The sequence below is a fragment of the Fukomys damarensis genome, unplaced genomic scaffold, assembly GCF_012274545.1.
Source record: "Fukomys damarensis isolate Sample0158 unplaced genomic scaffold, DMR_v1.0_HiC HiC_scaffold_12, whole genome shotgun sequence".
Lineage (NCBI taxonomy): Eukaryota > Metazoa > Chordata > Mammalia > Rodentia > Bathyergidae > Fukomys > Fukomys damarensis.
In genome coordinates, this window is record NW_022900924.1 from 57334302 (window position 1) to 57353176 (window position 18875).

The 18875-nt window shown below is 46.8% G+C and overlaps 1 protein-coding gene and 1 long non-coding RNA gene across 6 annotated transcripts in view; one reads left to right on the forward strand and one right to left on the reverse strand.

Moving 5' to 3' along the window:
- LOC104862431 overlaps positions 1-7781 on the forward strand; it is a 10742-nt gene extending 2961 nt beyond the window's left edge. Inside the window, exons 2-4 of one of the 3 annotated variants that reach the window (XR_780322.3) lie at positions 1469-1607; positions 2903-2950; positions 6052-7781. This is a non-coding gene — a long non-coding RNA (uncharacterized LOC104862431). The remainder of the gene's footprint in view (positions 1-1468; positions 1608-2902; positions 2951-6051) is intronic. The other 2 variants (XR_780323.3, XR_002025358.2) reach the window with 2 other exon arrangements.
- An 8690-nt stretch (positions 7782-16471) lies between these two features.
- Ackr2 (atypical chemokine receptor 2) overlaps positions 16472-18875 on the reverse strand; it is a 44114-nt gene continuing 41710 nt past the window's right edge. For all 3 annotated transcript variants that reach the window (XM_010624458.3, XM_010624459.3, XM_010624453.2), the window contains one exon: positions 16472-18368. The gene's annotated coding sequence lies outside the window, so the exon portion shown is untranslated. The remainder of the gene's footprint in view (positions 18369-18875) is intronic.

Consider the following 18875-nt stretch of genomic DNA (forward strand, 5'->3'; position numbering starts at 1 on the left):
AAAAAAAAAAAAAAAAAAAAAAAAGGAAAAAAGCCCATGTCACTTCCTCCCTGGGCCGCTCCTGACAGAAACCTAAAGAAACATATAGCATGGGACACTACCGAGGACACCAATTGATTTCTTATTATCACATTTAGGTTTCTTCTCACACACCAACTCCTTCTCACTTCTCTTTACTACCAACAGAATACAGCTTTGTCATGATACCTATGGAAAACAAATGTACAGCTTTTTATCAAATGTAGTGGGTACACTACAGTCGGATTCAGAAATCTCAGGCCTCCTTGATGCTGTAGCGAGGTGGGGATAAAGAATATACTCGCTCAGCTTTAACACATTATTCACCTGCAGCAGACTTGTGTAGCCCTTCTTTGGGGAAATAATGAAAAATGCCCAAAGCTACTTCTGATTCTTTTCTCACTGTTGCTAAACTAAGGAGACTCTACAGCACAGCTTTCTCTAAATCAGTGAGATGACTTCCAGCCTCATAAACCTGTCTCTGAGTCTATACTCTCTTCCTCAATAATGCTGGCCAATAAAACCAAGTCTCCAGTTTATCAGAATCTACTATCCTGTTGAGCCACAATGATATCACTGAAACTATAGCTGATGAGCAAAAAATTTACAGAGAGGAGAGAGAATTTTCTCAGAGAGAAAGGAAGTTAACTCCTAGAGCATCTGAAAAGGAGAGTATATTTTCCTCAAGTGTGGAAGGGATGCTACACAGCGAATTCAATGTTCAGTTAGGTGGTATTTGGGAAACTAACTTTAGGGCACAAAAGTTACCTATTTCAACACTCAACCACCAAGAAACTGACATTTAAAAAAATAAGGGCTTCGTGTTTCTGGTTTAGTAAACAAGAAAGGAATGAGACATTAAGGTACTCGACGAGAAAGCAGTGCTTTCAAATGCATGGCTGTATCTGTATGGCTAGGTTGCAAATGACAGAAAGTTAAAATTGTCTAATAAGACATATTTATTGGTTCATACAGCTGAAAAGTTCAGAGAAAGGCCTGCTTCAGGTAAGGCTTGCTCTAGTGAATCAAACCATAAGGCCCCACTTTGTTTTGCTACTCTTTGGAATTGGCTACATCATCAGGTTCTTCACAGAAGGACCTGGAAGTACCAGAATATTTCTTTCTCATACACACAACACTTTCTACAATCCCAAGCATCTGATTTTCTTACCTGGGATACAGAGGATAGAGAGTATTTCCTTTGGTGTCTCTCAAAGAGGGAAAGTGTCTTCGAGAACACAGTAAATACTTCATGTTACACTGGTTTTGCTGTCATGGATGAGCATGGAACAAGCTAAACGGGGTCCACCCATAAAGCCACAATGGAGCCCAATCACATAACTGGAAAAGATACTTTCCAAAGGGTTACTGCTTCCACAAAAGGGGAGAATGAACGCTGGGAATCATGTAAGAGACGACCATTACAGCTGTGTTATTTGAATTATTACAGAAACAAAATCTCTGACTCTGTTTACATTTTCCCAATCCCAAAATGCTGTCTCACAATACAAGACTGTACAACTTGGATGACCCTCTGCTGCTTTCCCTCAGGCGACCTTGGGGACCTCAAGGAGAACCACAACAGCCGGGTAAGGTACAGTTCTAGAGTCAGCCACGGAACTGCAATGATCTTTTTTTCAGAGATCCCTCTTTTCACGGTCACTGACCACCATCCTGTCTTCTATATCTGATAGCGTATCTTCAGATTGGTCTCTTATGTATACTTTCAACAGAGTTTTTAACCTCCTGGATATCTGCTTGAATCTGTTTCACGGATTCCATTTCTTTCCCATGTTGGACATTCATAGCTTCTATCATGGCCCTGAGCTCATGCTTATTTCATCTGTTTCTGTTCTAGAGTCTCTAATCGTGTCATTCATTCTGTCCACCGTCTCTGTAGTTATCTCAGATATTACTTCTGTTTTGGATGGTTTCTCTCATGTGATAAGCTAAAAGTGTAAATAAGAATCAAAATGTATAATTGATACTGTATAGAAGGAAAAATGTCTAAAGGTGTAGGGGAAGTGGGAGGGACAGGGGAAAACTAAGAAGGGAAAAGAAAAAATAAGAGAAAAGGAAAAAAATGGAAACAGCCTCTATAAATAGGGAAGGGTGGAGGGGGTGAAGGGAAGGAAGGGGAATGGGAAAAAAATAAGAACCAAGATATATTTTGTAAAGGTACAAGATCCCAATGATGAATGTAACTGTACTGTATAACTAACATGTCCCAATAGAGGAAAAAGGAAAAAAAAATTAAAACTGCTTAAAAAGCATAGGACAACAAAGAAACACCAGCTTGTGTAGCAGACTACTAGTGGAAAAGGGGGGTCTGCTTAGTTGAAGGAGCTGGATGATAAATGGTGAAGGGAAACTGGAAAAATGAGGATAAACACGTACAATTAAGGAACAGAACACTCTCAAGTCAGACAGCTCTGCTTCTAGACTAAAATTTCAATGGACTAGCTGAGTAACTTCCGTGAAAACCTCTTTCAACCTTACATTTTCGTATGTACAATGGGGAGAAGACTATCCATCTCAATAGGATTTTAAAAGAATTTAAAGAATATATGAACACTGGTTAGCACAGTGTCATATACAGAAGGTGCTCAACCAAATGGTACTCAGAATTAATGGTGGGAAAGGGGCCCAGGCTTCTGTGCAGTGAAGGGGCAAGATAATGCTGGCTACTGGGGTTACAGAGAGTTTGGGGAGTTCATTTTGACTCTGGAGTTCCTACAGCCTTGAAATTGTTTAAAAATTATCATCATTATGCATCGCTAATATTCAAGACAAGAGATCTGACAGTCACAGGGTTTCTCTTGAATATGGAGTCTCTGGTGCTTAATCAGGACAGCATTCTGACCTTTCTATGGGTTTTCCACAGCCATTACATTTATACGGCCCGCCTCCAGTATAGATTCTTTGATTTCAGGTAAGATATGCCTTGAAAATGAAGCTTTTCCCACAGTTGGTACATTCATGGGGCTTTTCCCCAGAACAGACCTTCTGGTATTGAGCAAGATCTAAGTTCCACAGGTAGCCTTTCCCATAGTCCTTGCATTCATAAAGTTTCTCCCCAGTGTGGATTCTTGCTGTCAGAGAAGAGCTGGGTTTTGAGTAAAGCTTTTCCCACACTCCTTACATGTGTATACTTTCTCCCCCGTGTGCATTTCCTTGTGTTATGTAGGATTGTGTTTTGACTAAAGTCCTTCCGATATTCCCCACATTCTAAGAGTTTCTCTCTGGTATCTATTTTCTGCTGCTGGATCAGGTTGGACTTCTAAGACCACAGTCTTGACAAGCACAGGGTTTCACTCCACTATGAATCCACTGATGGGCAACACAGTATGATGTAAAACTAAAAGCCTTGCCACTTTCCTTACATCCACAGATGTCTCCATTATGAGTTCTCCGACCTTGATTCGTGTCTTCCTTCTGATCTAAATTCTTGCCACAATCCTTACATATACAGAATACCTGTGCACTTTGAATTTTCTGATGCATCCAAGGTAGTTACTGACTTCAGTATTCTCCAAAGTCTCTTCTAATGAGTTCATCTCCTCTTTGAGAACCACCTTTACCACATCACTTGTTATATTCACACATCCCCTACTGGGTACCCAGACCGTCTCCTTTTCTCCTCTTCACACATTTTCTCAAGACAGAATTCCTGGGGTCCATATCATCAAAGTCCACTTGACAGCACCATAAGGTACTCTGTCTCCTCAAAAACTTCCTGTTTCAGAATAATATCTGTGTCATCAACTTTCAACACACTCCCGGACATCAATCAAAGCAGAAAATGTCCTCATTACCTAGGACAGAATGACTAAAGTCACCAAGCAGTAGCGATAAATCTATTTCTCTCCGTGGTCCATCCCTTCTCTCCTGAACCCTCCCTACCTCAAAATGGCAGAAATAGGCTAAAGCAGGCAAAGCAACTGAGAGCAAAAGGCAGAAGTCACACAGAACGTCCAAGGTCTGTGATTGCCACCACTAGAGCCAGAACAAGCTAGAATCTCAGTTGTCTTGAATCTAAAAGAAATCAAAATTCTTTCCAGGTAGTTGAGTCAAGCTTATAAGAGAAGAACAGGCCAGGCTCGGGGCAGAGGCTCTGTTCAGAAGTAAGATTCTTGGTGGTACACCTGCAGACACCCAATGTGTCACAAGAGGGATGTGAGCATAAAGGACCTTCCCTACCTTCCAAAACTCAAAGGAATTCCAATCTGATCGCCAAGTCCATAAGGAAAAAGTGTTTGCCTAAATTACTTCAGGTAGAGTTGGGCAAAAGCTTCCTTCTCCTTTATCCCACAGTATCTTATAGGAACAGTCTTTTAGTATCGTACTTTTTCTGTGATTATATGTTTCTATATAATGTCTTTGACTGTGCACCCTTTCTGGTATAGGAGCAATGTACTACTTGATTTTTTAATTCCTAGCAAGTAAAAAAATATATATCTTGGTTTAAAAAAAATGGCTAAAAACTACATATTGGTTGACCATGGCCACCAGATGGGTATGTTGTTTGTTCAGCTTAGGCCTAAAACCCAAGACCTGTGCTAATTTAAGTATTTTGAGTTTCTCCTATACAAACTTAGAAGCTTGGGGTTTAAGTTTCCTCTTCCTTCGCTCATTCATCTGGGCATTTTGCAAGGTCAATTACTTAGAACATGAATAGTAAAACGGACTCATCATTTTACAAAAGGGAGACAGAGCTCAATACAAGACAGGGAGAAAGTGCCCAATTCCCATACACTTATAAATGCCAGTGAGACTTGGAGCCTCTCTTTGCAACTTCAGGCTCAGTGGCTCTCCTACCCGCTCCAGATGCAAGATCCCAGCAGGCTGGAAAAACAGACATCCTGCCAGGCAAGATACCAACCAGGCTGGCTCAGCTAGAGGACAGGGACCCATTAGGAATGGAGCAGACATGGAATTCTGACAGGGAGAATGAAGGTAGCTGCAAAGACTGGAGCTCAGATGACCACAAATGTCGGGGACAGGAATATAAAGTTTAGAAAACATTAGTACAGGGAAGCTGTGATTCCCTCAGTCCCCGGAGAAAGCATACCACTCATCTGAAAATGTCAAGAAGGAATAGGAAAGCCTAAGGAAGGCCTCTGCTGCATTAGTCCCCAGCAGGTGAAAACAAGTTTCCATAGTGGAGAGTCGGGATGGGATAGAGTTGCAAAGAGCTATTCCTAAGGACTTTGTGTGGAGGCAAGCTAAAGGCTACTCTGGAAGCAACACTCTCTTACTTTCCTGCCTTCCTCTCCATTTATTATTGGCCACTTCTTCCAAAAAGGATCAGTGACAGGTCTCTCCGTGACATTCGTGAGAAATCACCTCACAGCCTCACTCACCAATTCCAGGAGTCATTCCTGTCTGTTCACAAAACTCCGCTCCAATAAACTTTCTTCAGGTTTAGTGAACAGCAGTCACTGTGTAGTTTCCATCCAATATCCTAAGACAAAGATCAGTTCTACACCTTCACAGTCACCTCTGTATGTGCCTGGAGGCAGGGACAAGGACCCCTTAGTGTTCTCTAAGACAAAAGTGAATCTGGATAGAAACAGATGTGCTCCAAGGAAGTCTCCAACAGCTCACCAAGTGAGAGTCTTCTCAAGGAGTAACTTAGCTGTTACTTTTCTGACCAAAGCAAAGCAAAGGTGGGGAATTCCCTTGGGTAGAGATAAGAAGCGCTCCTGAGGAGGTGAGAGAAGGCAGAAGACGTGGATTGTCTCCTCACACCAACCCTGCACGATGTCCCAGGGACACAGCTCAGGAGTGATCCCACCTCCAGCTCCTATGGCAGGTCCTGCCTGGTCTAAGCCAAAAAAGATTACCCATCCTCTTTACTGTACAGGAGACAAGCACACAGATCAGCAACTCAGGCCAGGCCAGTCACTGCACAGTATTTCCATGGCCACAATGCCTGCTTTACAGTGGGACTATGACTTCAGATGGCTCGTTAGAGTAATACATAGGAATTTGACTTTCACTGAGGAAAGCCTGTGCTCTTTCTTTCTCTAGGTATGAAGAAATAGAGTTCTGGTTACAACTTCCAATCACCTTAAAACCATAAGAGAAGCACTACCTGCAGACAACACCAACTATGAGGAGAGTCAGCAGAAACTGAAATCCTGATCCAACTCTACCTGCAGCCCACTGTACCTACACTGACTTGCCGTTACATGGAACAATTCCTTTTCATGTTTTCAGCCAGTTGGAACTGGGTATTCATACTTGCAATCAAGAGTACCCTCACATAAAGAGACTGCTCAACATAGCAAGGAACTGTTAGCATGGGGAGGCTGAGGCACAGCTCAAGTCTCACGGTGCCCACAGAACAGTGCTGAGGATGACTGACCCTGGCTGTTTCCCCCAAACTGAGGGGTGCAGACTGGGGCTCAGTGGTTCACTCAGAGGGCAACTCTGATCCCAGGCCAAGGGAGTCCTGCCTGAGGCCCAAACTGATCTCAGACTGGCCCATTTCCCAGGATCTCCTCAGGTTGTGGTCACTAAGAATCCTAGAGCCTGAAGCTACCACTGAGCTGAGGATTATCAGAGACTCAAGTCTTTAAACTGCCAGGAAACTTCCAAAGGGACTGACCCTTACCCAGGGAGGCGACAGCCCATGGGTCTCTAGCATCTCCTCCCTGGACAGGGCCTGCTGTGCTGAGGCCAGGCCAGTGCATCCCTCTCAGAGAAGTAGACCACCACACCTTCACCGGTCACCAACTGCTGAAACAATGTGATTAAATCCCCCAGGCAGGCCCCAGACCTCAAGCTTCAGTGAGATCCAGGCAGGACACCCAGGGGTGGGAAAGGACTCCAGCTGGGTTCCTGGGTTCTGAACAGCTCAGGGAACTCTCTGCAGAGGATGTTTGCCCCTCTTTACAAAGACATAAAGGATCAATAGGCCACAAGGCTCTCATGACTTCTCTTTATTCAAGCAAACATCCTAGCGGACTCTCTTTCTCCTGGTTTTCTGCAAATGCTCCTCCAGCCCTGTGCCAGAAGCACCCCATGTGCTCAGCATGCCACACTTTCTGTCCTTCGGAGGCCCACAACCCTTCCCAAGAACCTTCAGGGACCGGGCCTGGGACAAGCACTCTATTCTTATTAATGAACTGCCGCTGCGCATGCACTGCGGACCCCGCTTCACTGTCCAAGGCCACACCCTGCAAGTGGCCAGGACACCACCCCTACTCCCCAAACCTGAGGCTCTGCGCATGCAGCCCCCTCCCCAACATTCAGACCTCGCATGCAGAAACCAACCGAACGCCACAGGCCAGCAAAACAGCCTCACAGGGACCCCTCCGCACCCCCAGGTCCCCAGGTGACTGCACCCGCTACGCAACCCCAATTCCAAGGCCTGCAGTCACCGTGTCCAGCATCCCTGCAGACACGGCCCCGCAGCCTCCCAGCAGCACGCCTCTACAGGGGCCAAAGGTGGGGTGGGGCTCTACCTGGTTTAGGACCCGGGCCAGAGGAGGTGGCGTTCAGCCACTCTAGACCGGCAGAGGGCGCTGCTCGCTGTGGTCCGGTCCATTCTAAGGGCCCTGGTCCTTCCTTCCCCACCGAGGTGCTGTGACCTCACTTGGTCTCACTGGTCTCCCGACATCCATGGTCTCCAGACCCCAATGGTGTCTTTGCGCCTCTTGGAGCCTGCTACTTTTAAAAAATTATTTCTTTATTAGAATACTGGGGGATACATATTGGTGCAGCCTAATTTCTTCAAGGGCCAGGTTTTATTTGTTCCATAAACGAGAAAATAAATGGCAAATCTAGCTTTTTAGTTGAACAAAGTAAGGGTGGAAGACAGGCAATGGCTCCACAAGGCATGGCGGGAGTCAGTCTGGTAAAGGTCTGTGGGGATCCACGAAGGACACCCACGCCAGGACAGGCAAACGCTGTTCAGCACTGCGCCTTGGTTGGGTGGAGGGAACCACAGGCAGCATGGGAAACAGCGAAGGCTTCCTGGCACCCTTGGCCTGCGGAGCTGGAGGCTGCTAACTAGCAGCAGGGCAACTTCTGCGACTGCTTAGGGGCGCACATATGGCTTTCTCCAGTTGGTATTAAATTGCAATTGTTGTGGCGCTCAGAGGCAGGCAGACCAAGGAAGAGAGCGCCCTGGGAGAATCGAAGGGAAAGGCAGCTTTAAACGCTAGGCGCCCAGCGGAAGTCACCTTCCAGAGTCTCAGCCTGATTCTACGCTTGTTTTCATTTTACTCTCGCTCTATTGGCAGGGCGGAGAAGCAAGCAGAGTTTTACAGAAGCAGAACTTAGCACGGGGGTAGGGAGGCGCAGGGAAACGGGGCTTTCACAGTTTCTCTCTCAGACATAGGGAGGCGCAGGCAGCTGTGAGTCAGCAGTTCACCCTCCAGGCGCAGTGACCTTCGCGGGTTTAGGAGGACGGGCCAGTCTCCCCAAGTCTCTGTCAAGCTTTCAGACTGTTAGTCTCTGCTTTGTCCTTTGATCTTTCCTTTTCACCAGCAAACTCAAAAGTTGGGAATCTGTTAATGTTAGCTATTAATCAACTCCTTGGCATTCCAGGTCGATTGCGACAGGGGTCATTGCTTTCTTTCTGGACTGCTTGCTGCAGAGTAGTTTCACACCCAGGAGTAGCTACTGCAAAAACTAAGTTTCTTCCTGGGGCTGCTCCTCCAACTTTCGTGGTCTGGTTACTGCCCATCTGCATATTTGGGTGAAGGTAGGAAGAAGAGGTTTGTTTCACAGGATTCAAGTCCACGGCTCCGATGCTGTTAATAGCTCCCCTGTTCTCAGCACTTACAGATACTCTGCCAGTGAAAAGTCACAGTGCAAAGGAGCCCAAGGCGGGACTGGGCTGCTCTGGTTTAAAGAGGATGCTGGAGGCGCTCATGAATAGACCCTCCCTGATGGCCTAGGGTGCTGACAAGGAACAGCGCTTGTGATCACCAGGAAGAGAACTGGGTCAACTGAGCCCCCAAGGTTCTCCAGGACAAGACGGAGAACACTGCCCTGGGAGACAGAGCAGCTCCGAGGATTGTAGCTCAGAACAAGGCACCCTGAAGATGCATTTCTGCTCAGTCTTGGACCCCAGAAAGGAGCTTTGAGGCTAAAACAGTGTTCCATCCATAACCTTTGAGGAAACTAAAAAGGAGAGGAAATGTCTCATACGTTTACTCGCATTTTCGTTCTTGCCAATATTTTTTCTGGAAAACACACATTCATACAGCGTATTATGAGTCAAAAATATCAATAGCCCAAAACAAACAAAGAAAACTAGAAATACAGGAAAAATAAAGAAAATAAGGAGCAGCCAAGTGGGTAAACTCCCCAGAGGTCCTTGCCCCACGCACCAAAAGAATGACACACAATATATTAGTCCATTTTTTATTACTGTAACAGAATGCCACAGGCAGGTTACTTTATAACAGAGAGGTTTATTTTGGCTCATAGCTCTGGAGGTGCAATGTCTATGGCCTCATTTGGCGATGGCTTCCTCATGGGCAAAGTCCTGAGGCAACTCACAGGCGCACATGCAAAAGAGAATGTGTACGTCTGTCTAGTTTCCCTCTTTTTACACAACACCCAGGGTTCAATCACTGTCCAAACGACTCATCCTGAAACATCAAAGATGACAATGTCAGCCTTTTAATAACTCACAGTCAGGACTAAATTCCAACACAGGAATCTCTGCAGAACATTAAAACTGTATTTAAGTCCTACCATGGAAAGAATCGGGGCAGATGATTGAAGTCTGAGTTCTAGAATACTCTATTGCTGAGGGGCCAGCTCTAAACTGCAACTATGCAGTGTTGCGGTCTACAGCCACAGTCCCAAATATCATCATTAAACAGAATATTTAAGTGGGAGGTACCAGCACAGGAGGGATCGTCACACTAAGAGCCCAGACTCTCTCAGGTTGTACACTACTGAGGCAAGGGCAGACATTCCATTCCATGCTAGGCCTCACTAACACTGGAGCAACGTCTGGAAGAACAGCCAAAGAGCACTGCTTCAGGACACAACACCCCCGGACAGGGTAGTTCAGGTCTCACTGGGGTTTGCAGTCTCTCCCCACCAGAGAAACCAAAGGACAACAACCATCACTTCCCACCCCACTGCCTTCTTCTTCACTTTGCTGCCAGGTGGGATACAAGTTCAGCCCTTTGTTCCTTTCTCCTGACAGTGTAACATCGGGTGGATGGTCTCTTAGGGGCCAGGGATCCTCAAGGACCCCTATTTGTCCTCCCCTGCCTCTGGGTTTCTCACTCTACTCCAGCAAAGAATGGGGAAGTAGGGAAACATTGTCTCACAGCCAAAGCCACCCCTGAGGAGAAAGGGGAAGTCGGAAATAAAGTCATGTGAAGCAAAGGTTTATTCATAAAGCCACAAATGGTGGGAACAGCTGCCACATAATAGGATGCACTTCAAGGCCTGAGGCATTCAAGTAAATCTCCCCCCAAGGTCAGAAGACCAACATACTCCTAAGGGTGAGCTGGTTTCTAAAATAACTGTTTCACTAACCAATGTAATCTAGGACTATTGGGATCTTAACCTTTCTTTCCGGGGTGCAATAAGGGTCATGGGGGCTGGCGCACATAGTGAATGCATGTATTTATTCTACAAGGGCTAGCTTCCTCCGGTACACAATGCACAATAAGCTTACGATAAATACACAACCGTCAGCCACCCAGGTCATGCCCTACTCTCCTTCCACAACCCTAACTGTCCCTTCAACGGTAGAATACCTATCTAACCCCCGTACACACACTCAGACAAAGGAGGACGTTTGGAAATACCTGGGTGATATTTCTGAATACCCAACTAGCTTAGGCAATATTATCAGCAGGAAAGCTAATTTTCTGAATGCCAGGGAAGCTAGACCCTCACCCAATGAAGAGATTGGTTTCGTATCTGCTGTTGTGTCTAATTAAAGCTTCCTGTCATTTTCACGCCTGTGATAGACATCCAGTAGGATCTGGCAGAGGAACCACACAGCATGTACTTGATGTATACGCATTCATTTCCTTTCCAGACTGGGTGCACTTTGAAGGATGATATTAGAAATCAGCCATATTCTCCTCCGTACTAGTGTCTGAGTTACTACCTGGCAAACAATAAGCCTACGATAAATTACTTATTGATATGGACTTTGGAATCATACACTACATCTTGTTTCTCTAGCCCAAATATCTCCCATTTTCTGTTGCTCTGATCCACTTAGTGCTGGTTCTTATACAAAAGTCTCAATGTATTTTGGATTTGGCTTTGTAACTTAATATATTTTTGTCCTTTCTTCCCTGGCTTTCAACATTCTCAGTAGATGGCACAACAGCAACAATAACCACAGAAGGAACTGGACAATTACTCCTCCACTGGAAAAATATTTCTAGATTTCTCACTCCTGTACCAGGCAATGTACCGGGACTTAGGGTACAGCGATGATAGTCCATGCTTCTAAAAGATTATTCAGACACCAGCTCAAGCTCAGGAAAGGAGGTTATGCACATCTCTTCCCTGTTCCTCCTTTAGTGACTATTGGGCAGCCTGCCTTTGCTGGGACAAAATACCTGGCACATTCAACTTCAAGGAGAAAATGTTTGTTTTGGCTCCTGGTTTCCGAAGTTTCAGTCCACGGTCAACTGACTCCAAAGCACAAACAACATGGCAGAAGGGCCTGGCACAGGAAAGCTGCTCAAATCACGACTTCCAGGAAGCAGAGTACAGGGGAAGAGCTTGATGGTAAGGGGTCAGGAATCAGACACAGTCCCCTAGGTCACCTGCATAACACACCCAGGACTCTGCTTCACTCATCTCCCTGGTGTCTCTTCCATGAATTAAGATGACAATCAAGACAATCCATTACAAGGACCAAAGATTTAGTTTGGTGGTGCTGCCACCTGCCTCACAAGTGTAATGTACGAAGTTTGTTCCCCAGTACCAAAAACAAAAAACAAAAAGAGAAAAAAATTAACCATTACCAAGGTCTTATGTACCTAACTGCAAAGTAAGCAGGCAAATTAATGTACAACATGAAATTTGGCAAATCCTAAAAATGAGGGTTATTTTTTTCCACCTCAGTACCAACTTGTTAGCATACCACTGAAGGAGACAGATTTCATATTTAAAAAAAGACATGAGATTCCTTCATGTTGGACAAAATAACATAGGGTTGTGAGCTACAAAATAAAGGAGAGACTTCTTTCCATGACTTAATAAGAGAGGGACTTTTGGACAAGATAAAATTTGAACTGAGACCTGAATAGAACAACCAACCAGACATGCAAAGACAAAGAAGCAGAACATTGCTGTTCTGCTTTGGGAAGGTGACTGGGTCATGGACTTCGGATACTGCATTAGGATACTGATGGGTTTACAGCTAAGTGTGAGCTGGGAAGTGAAGCCTGGTTAAGAGGTGGCAGGTCACTGTAGGTATGGCCTGTAACTCACTTGCCTTGACTATTGTGTCTTCCAGTCTGCCTCGCCATGACCCTCTGCCACGCTGCCCTACCTTGGAGCCAGCCAACTATGGAATGAAACTTCTACAAACTGTAAGTGAAAAGAACCCTTTCCTCCTTTAATTGTGGGTGTAGGACACTTTGTTTCAGCAAGCAGAGGTGGTGTTTCCCACCCTATCCCCAGTTAGTTCTCCTACAAGGCCTATGCCGAATGTGGATGGTTCTTGGAGAATGATGGTGGATCACTGTAAACTGAGTCAGGTGATGGGTCCGATTGCAGCTACTGTACAGATGATGTTTCCTTGCTTGAGATGATTAACACATCTCCTGGTACCTGGTACCCAGTAAGAAAAGATTGTGGAACCAGAGAAGTGAGGCCACTGCTGTGATTGTACCTGACTAGGTGGTTCACAAGCCTTTGGAACTGGCTTGAAGGACCTTTGGAAAGTTTCGAAGATGCCAGGTGGAGGAGCCCTACAGTGCTATGAACCAAACATTAGGGGAGATTCTTGTCAGAGCTCAGAAGATCAGAATGCTGAGACTAACACAGACAGTAAAGACCACGCACAGGTAGTTTCCGCTAGTAAGAAAGACTGCACTGGAAGTGTACTCCGTGCCATGTGTCTCAGGATTTGGCTGAAAACTCGTCTGCACGTTGCTAATGTGCAAAGACAACACAGGAGACTGAAATGAAGGTCAGACGGTCAGACACCTTCTGTATAGTAACAAAGAATCATGTCCCCTCAACCACTTCCCAGAACCCTATCAATGAAGTGGTGGCCAGGTCCTCTTGAGGAAGCACCCTGGCGCACTACCAAAACCTTGTATGGTCAATCCCTCTTCCATTCTACCCCAGAGGTACCTACGCAAGGTAACTCTACCTTGGGGAAGCGAATTGATCAGCCATTTGCGGGACTACGGGACACTGCTTCTGAAATAATGCTTATTTCAGATGATTCAAAATATCACTGTGGTCTTCCACTGAGAGTAGGAGCCTATGGAGGGGAGGTAACCAATGGTGATTTAGCAAAGGTCCAATGCACAGTGGGTCCAGCAGGTTCTCAACGCCTTTCTAGTTATTTCTCCCTGTCTACCATGCATAATTGGTATAGGTACTTAGCACTGTGAAGAATCCTCATATTGGTTTGCTAACCTGTAGTGTGAAGGCTACTATGGTTCAAAAGTATAAATGAAAGCTACTAGAGTCACCTTTACCTGTTAAAATAGTAAAATAGCAATAAATAACATTACAAACCCTGCAGGGATTACATGGCTTTGTGCCACCATCAAGGACATGAAGGACACAGGGGTGGTGTTCCCCATCATATCCCCAGTTAACTCTCCTATATGGCCTGGGCAAAATGTGGATGGCTCTTGGAGAATGGTAGTGGATTACTGTAAAGTGAAGCAAGTGATGACTCCAATAGCAGCTCCTGTACAGATGAGGCTTCCTTGCTTGGGCAGATTAGCACATCTCCTGGTACCTGGTACACAGCCATTGATTTGGTAAATGCCTTCTTCTTCATTTCTATCCATAAGGCCCACTACAAACAATTCACTGTCACCTGGCAGAGCCAGCAATGCACCTTCACTGTCCTACCTCAGGTTTATATTCACCCTCCAACCCTGTGTCCGGACTCAGTTCACAGGGATATTGATCGTCTTTCTCTCCCACAGGGTATTGCACTGGTCCACTCCCTTGATGGTCTTGTCCTGATTGGACCAAGTGAGCAGGATGTAGCCATCACTCTGGGTCTGTGAGTAAAGCATCTGCGAGTGAGAGCATATGAAATAAATACAACTGAAAGTCAAGGTCCCACTACTTCAGTCAAATTTGTAGCAGTCCAGGGGTGTGAAGCAAACAGAGATAGTGCATCTAACATAAAACTTACTTTGTTGACGCTGGCTCTCCCTAAAACCAGAAAAGAAGCACAAATACTAGTGGGTCTCTTTGGATTTGGAGGCAACACATTCCTCAGCTAGGTGTCGCACCCTAGCCCGTTTACTGAGTGACCCGGTACTGAGTACTAGTTTTGAGAGGGCCCCAGAACAAGAGAAGGCTCTGCAGCAATTCTGGGCTGCACTTTCACTGGGGACATGTGACCCCACAGATGCAATGGTACTTCAAGTAGCAGTGGCAGGTAGAGATGCTGTCTGGAGTCTCTGGCAGGCCCCATGGTTAACTGCAATGGAGACCTTCAGGATTTTGGAGCAAGGCTCTGCCATCATCTGCAGGCAAGTACTCTCCCTTTGAAAAACACCTCCCGGCCTGACACTGGGCCTTAGTGGAAACTGCACAGTTCACTATGGGATACCAGCTTACTATGAGATCTGAATGGCCCACTGTGAGCTTAGTATTACTGACCCATAAAGCCAAAAACTTGGACATGCACAGGGCCAGTCCATCACTAAATGGAAGTGGTATATATGTGATCGAACCAGAGCAGGTCAGCAGGGCACAAGTTGCATGAAGAAGTTGCCCAGATGTCCACGGCTCCTATTCCTGCTACCTGGTCTTCTGCATCCCAGCACACATCTGTGGAATCATAGGGCATTCCACATGATACGCTCACAGAAGAAGAGAGGGCTAGGGTCTGCTTTACAGATGATTAGGCTACGCAGGCATCACCTGCAAGTGGACAGCTGCAGCATTACAGCCCCTTTCAGGACCTCTCTGAAGGGCAGTGGTGAAGGGAAACAGTCATAGTGGGGAGAATGTCATGTAGGTAAACTGGGAGTACATTTTCCTGGAAGAAAACATGGCCAGACGTGGGACTCTATACTGACTCATAGCTGCAACCTATGGTCTGACAGGATGGGCTGGAACCTGCAAGGAATATGACTGGAAAATTAGTGACAAAGGTACTTGGGGAAGAGGTATGTGGGACAGACCTTTACAAAGGATGTAAAAATACTTCTGTCCCATGTAAATGGTCACCAAAGCGTGGCCTCAGCAGAAGAGGACTTTAACAATCAAGGGTACAGGATGACCTGTTCTGTACGTAACAGTCAACATTTTTCTTCAGCCACCTATCATTGCACTATGGCCTTATGATGAAAACCGGCCAAGAGAGCAGCTGTGAGAACTGCAACCACTGACAGTACTGTAGCGGTGGGGTCACCCAAGCCCTTGGAGTGTGGACTGCCCCTGCTGTTGCAAAAGGAACTACTCGATTTAATGCTTTCCCTGCTGGAGTTTGGTCCTGTTCCTTCCTATGCCATTTCTACCTTTTGCAATAGAATGTGTATCCCTGCCAGTGTATGATGAAAGTGCTTAACTTTCTTTCCCTTTTTATAAGGGCTTGCCGTTGACCACTTACCTGAAATCTCAGACTTGAACTTTTCAGCAGTGCTGCAACTGTGTTGACTTGGGAAGCTCCCAGAGAATAACTAATGCCTTTTGCTAAAGGCCATGCCTATGAGTCTTTTAGGAGCCAGAGAGAGAATGCTATGACTTATATCTACATGCTTCCTCTGCCTTCATGCGTTCATAGATGTGCTTTTTAGGAGGTTATCAGAGCATGTGAGTGTGTTACTAGAATAGTCCACTGGAGAGTTTATAGCTGAGTAGAATGGTAGGAGGTAAAGTTGGTGAATGAATAAAGAACAGTGAGATCACAGCCTAGGCCTAGATAGGTAAATACACAGATCTCTCCTGCCTTGAATGCTGTGCCTTTCTGCCTACCATGAACCTTTGCCAGGCTGCTCTGCCTTGGAGAAAACAAAAAACAAAAAACAAAAAAAAAAAGAGCTGAATCCTCTACAAATTGAGGGAAGGAAACTTTTTCTCTTTTAACTTGTGGGTGTCGGTATTATGTCCCAGTATTATGTGTTATTCCCATGTGTTATGTCCCAGTATTGAGAAAATAACTAAGACTCCAACCACGACCAGTCCCTCAATAGAAACCTTGAGTCTCACTCTTCAATGACTTTCTTGGACCTACACATGGTATACATTTTGCTCAGTGAACTCTGAGATCTACTGTTGCTCACATATGGAATGAATGAATCTGCCTCTCATCATAGAATGTGCCAATCGGGCCAGCAGGAAAGGAGGCCAGGCCCACGCTGCAGGAGGAAGCGGCCCCCACCACATCTCAGGTTAACAAAACTGCGGCCTGGCTGGGAAAGCCACAAATACCAAAGGCAGGAGGAAAAGTAAAGCACTGCACGTGCTCCCTTACCATGACTCCGCAGACAGAGAAACAGCTCGACTCGAAGTTCTCTAGAGAACGCTTGCCCCGACAAAGACCCCTCAGCTGTACTGTAGCGCAGTAGTCTGCGCGGCCGGAAGTGCGCCAGACTGTTTCCGGTGCTAGCCGCTCTAGGCTGTACCCACGCTTCGTTGGTGACTCTGACCTCCTCCAGCGCTTGTGAAGCCCCCTCTGCTCTCTGGTTCTCGCAGAGGAGTACAGATCCAGGACGCGAAGGACAGACAGGCGCGGATGGCCAGGGACCAGACCGTATCCGCCCGGCAAAGACCTTGCGGGAATCCCCTTTTCAGCCTCTGCATCTGCGCTGACCCTGTCCCTGCCCTGTCCCTGGGTTCCTGGTTCTGGGACAGCCTTGTCTCCCCTCAGCCCCAGCCCTCTAGCGTCCTCCCGTAGTCATCGAGCGGCGCGGCTTCCAGTTCTCCCAGCTTGTGCAGCAGGGAACCCAACGCTAGTTAAAGTCTTCTGGTCTTTGGGGCGATGCCTTCCAGCCCTGTCCTAAATTGAACCCCAGAGGCCCACAGTGCAGGGCTGCGTCTCACTGCAACAGGGCCGAGTTCCTGCCTCTGGATCCCAGTGAACTTGAGGGCACTGCACTGCTGGATGGGACCTCCCCGGGGATGAGGAAGGAAAAAAAGGAAGGAAGGAAGCAAGGTTGAGTATGAATGTAAACCTAGAGTGCTGGCTCACACCTTTAGGCTGAGGTAGGAGGATCCAAGATGGAGCCCAGCCTGGGCAACGAAGACCCTTAGCAAGACTGCTTCAAAATAAAAGTGAGAAAAAGACTGTGGATGTAGCTCTGCAAAGGCACCGAGTTCTATTCCTAATACCAACAACATGAAATGCAGTAAATATAAAATGACACCCCATCCATTCAGGCGTAGGGGGAAATTACAGCTTGGTGGATGTGGCCCACAGTTGATGAATGAATACTGAGGGAAAGTTGGCGTTGCTAAATTCTGCCTGCATTGGAGGAGGGCTTCCTGGAGGCAGACTGGGGAAGCTTCCAGCTCTCTGACAGAAAAAGGAAGCTCAACAGGAGGGCTATGGACCAGGGTCCCTCTCTGCTCCATCTCCAGGTGACAGAGCTAAAGAACGACTTGAGGGCTGTGGGGGCTGCTTCAGGCCGGCATGGAGCACACTTACTGTAACCACGCAAGGCTGCTCAGCTAGAGCTGGGGGTCGGAGTTGCAGCTTTCTCCCTCGATGCCTCTGGGCGGGGAATGGCATCACCACAAACAGACCCTCCTCACAGAAGGACCCTGGTTGATGGGCAGCTCACCTCCATGACAGCAGGGCAGCTGAGAGAGAAAGTCCTGAGCTCACCCTGAGCAGAGCTCAGAGGTCCTTGTGGGCCCACAGTGACTGGTTCAGGTTCCTGTCACCGGCGCCATCTCCTGATGCTCAGACTGCGCCTTCCCAGTGGAGGAAGGGGTCAGGCAGGGCAGTTGGCCTCAGCTGGCACAGCCCTCAGCCCCGAAGGTCTGGGGCCCTTCAGACTCTTCATTCACACTCACCTTTAGTAAAGGGAGCACCTGTCCAACTGCACCTCTTCCCAGGGCAGCATCCACACTGCTTCCTTTTGGGGTGAGATTTCCAAAGCAGCTGTGCAGGGACTCTTCTAGGCCTCTGACTGTGTAGGAGCCAGAAGCAGACAGGACGGTAACAAGGCTCCATCCCGTCAGCACTGTGGAGACCAAAACTAAAGATGGACTGGGGGAGGGTGGGAGACAAGCACAGGCTAACTCAAGGCCTGGAAGAAGCAGTAACTGCCCCACCCCCGCGACACTGAGGGAACTGCTCCCTACACAGTGACCCAGAGGTAACTGCCCCGTGGAGCACTCACTGAAGGTCTTCCCATGTGTTATGTTTCCTGCCTCCCAGCAGCATCCATAAGGCACTGCCCTCTGTTTCACATATGAAAGAGTGGGGCAGGGGAGGTGCGGTCCCACTGCAGGGAGAGATGTGAGGAATGGGAGCCTATGTCCAGCCTTTCAGAAAAGACGAAGACACAGATGTAACATTATAAGCAGATGGCACAGTCTACTAATTCAGCTAGAAATTAAAGGAAGGACTGAAAAGTAAAGGCATGGTCTGTAGGTTGGAAGGAAGAGTGGGCTCAAGTCAGGCATAGCGAAAAGAGACCAGGGCTGAGTCTCAAAGGGCAGAAACTGGTGAGCACCAGTGACGAGGC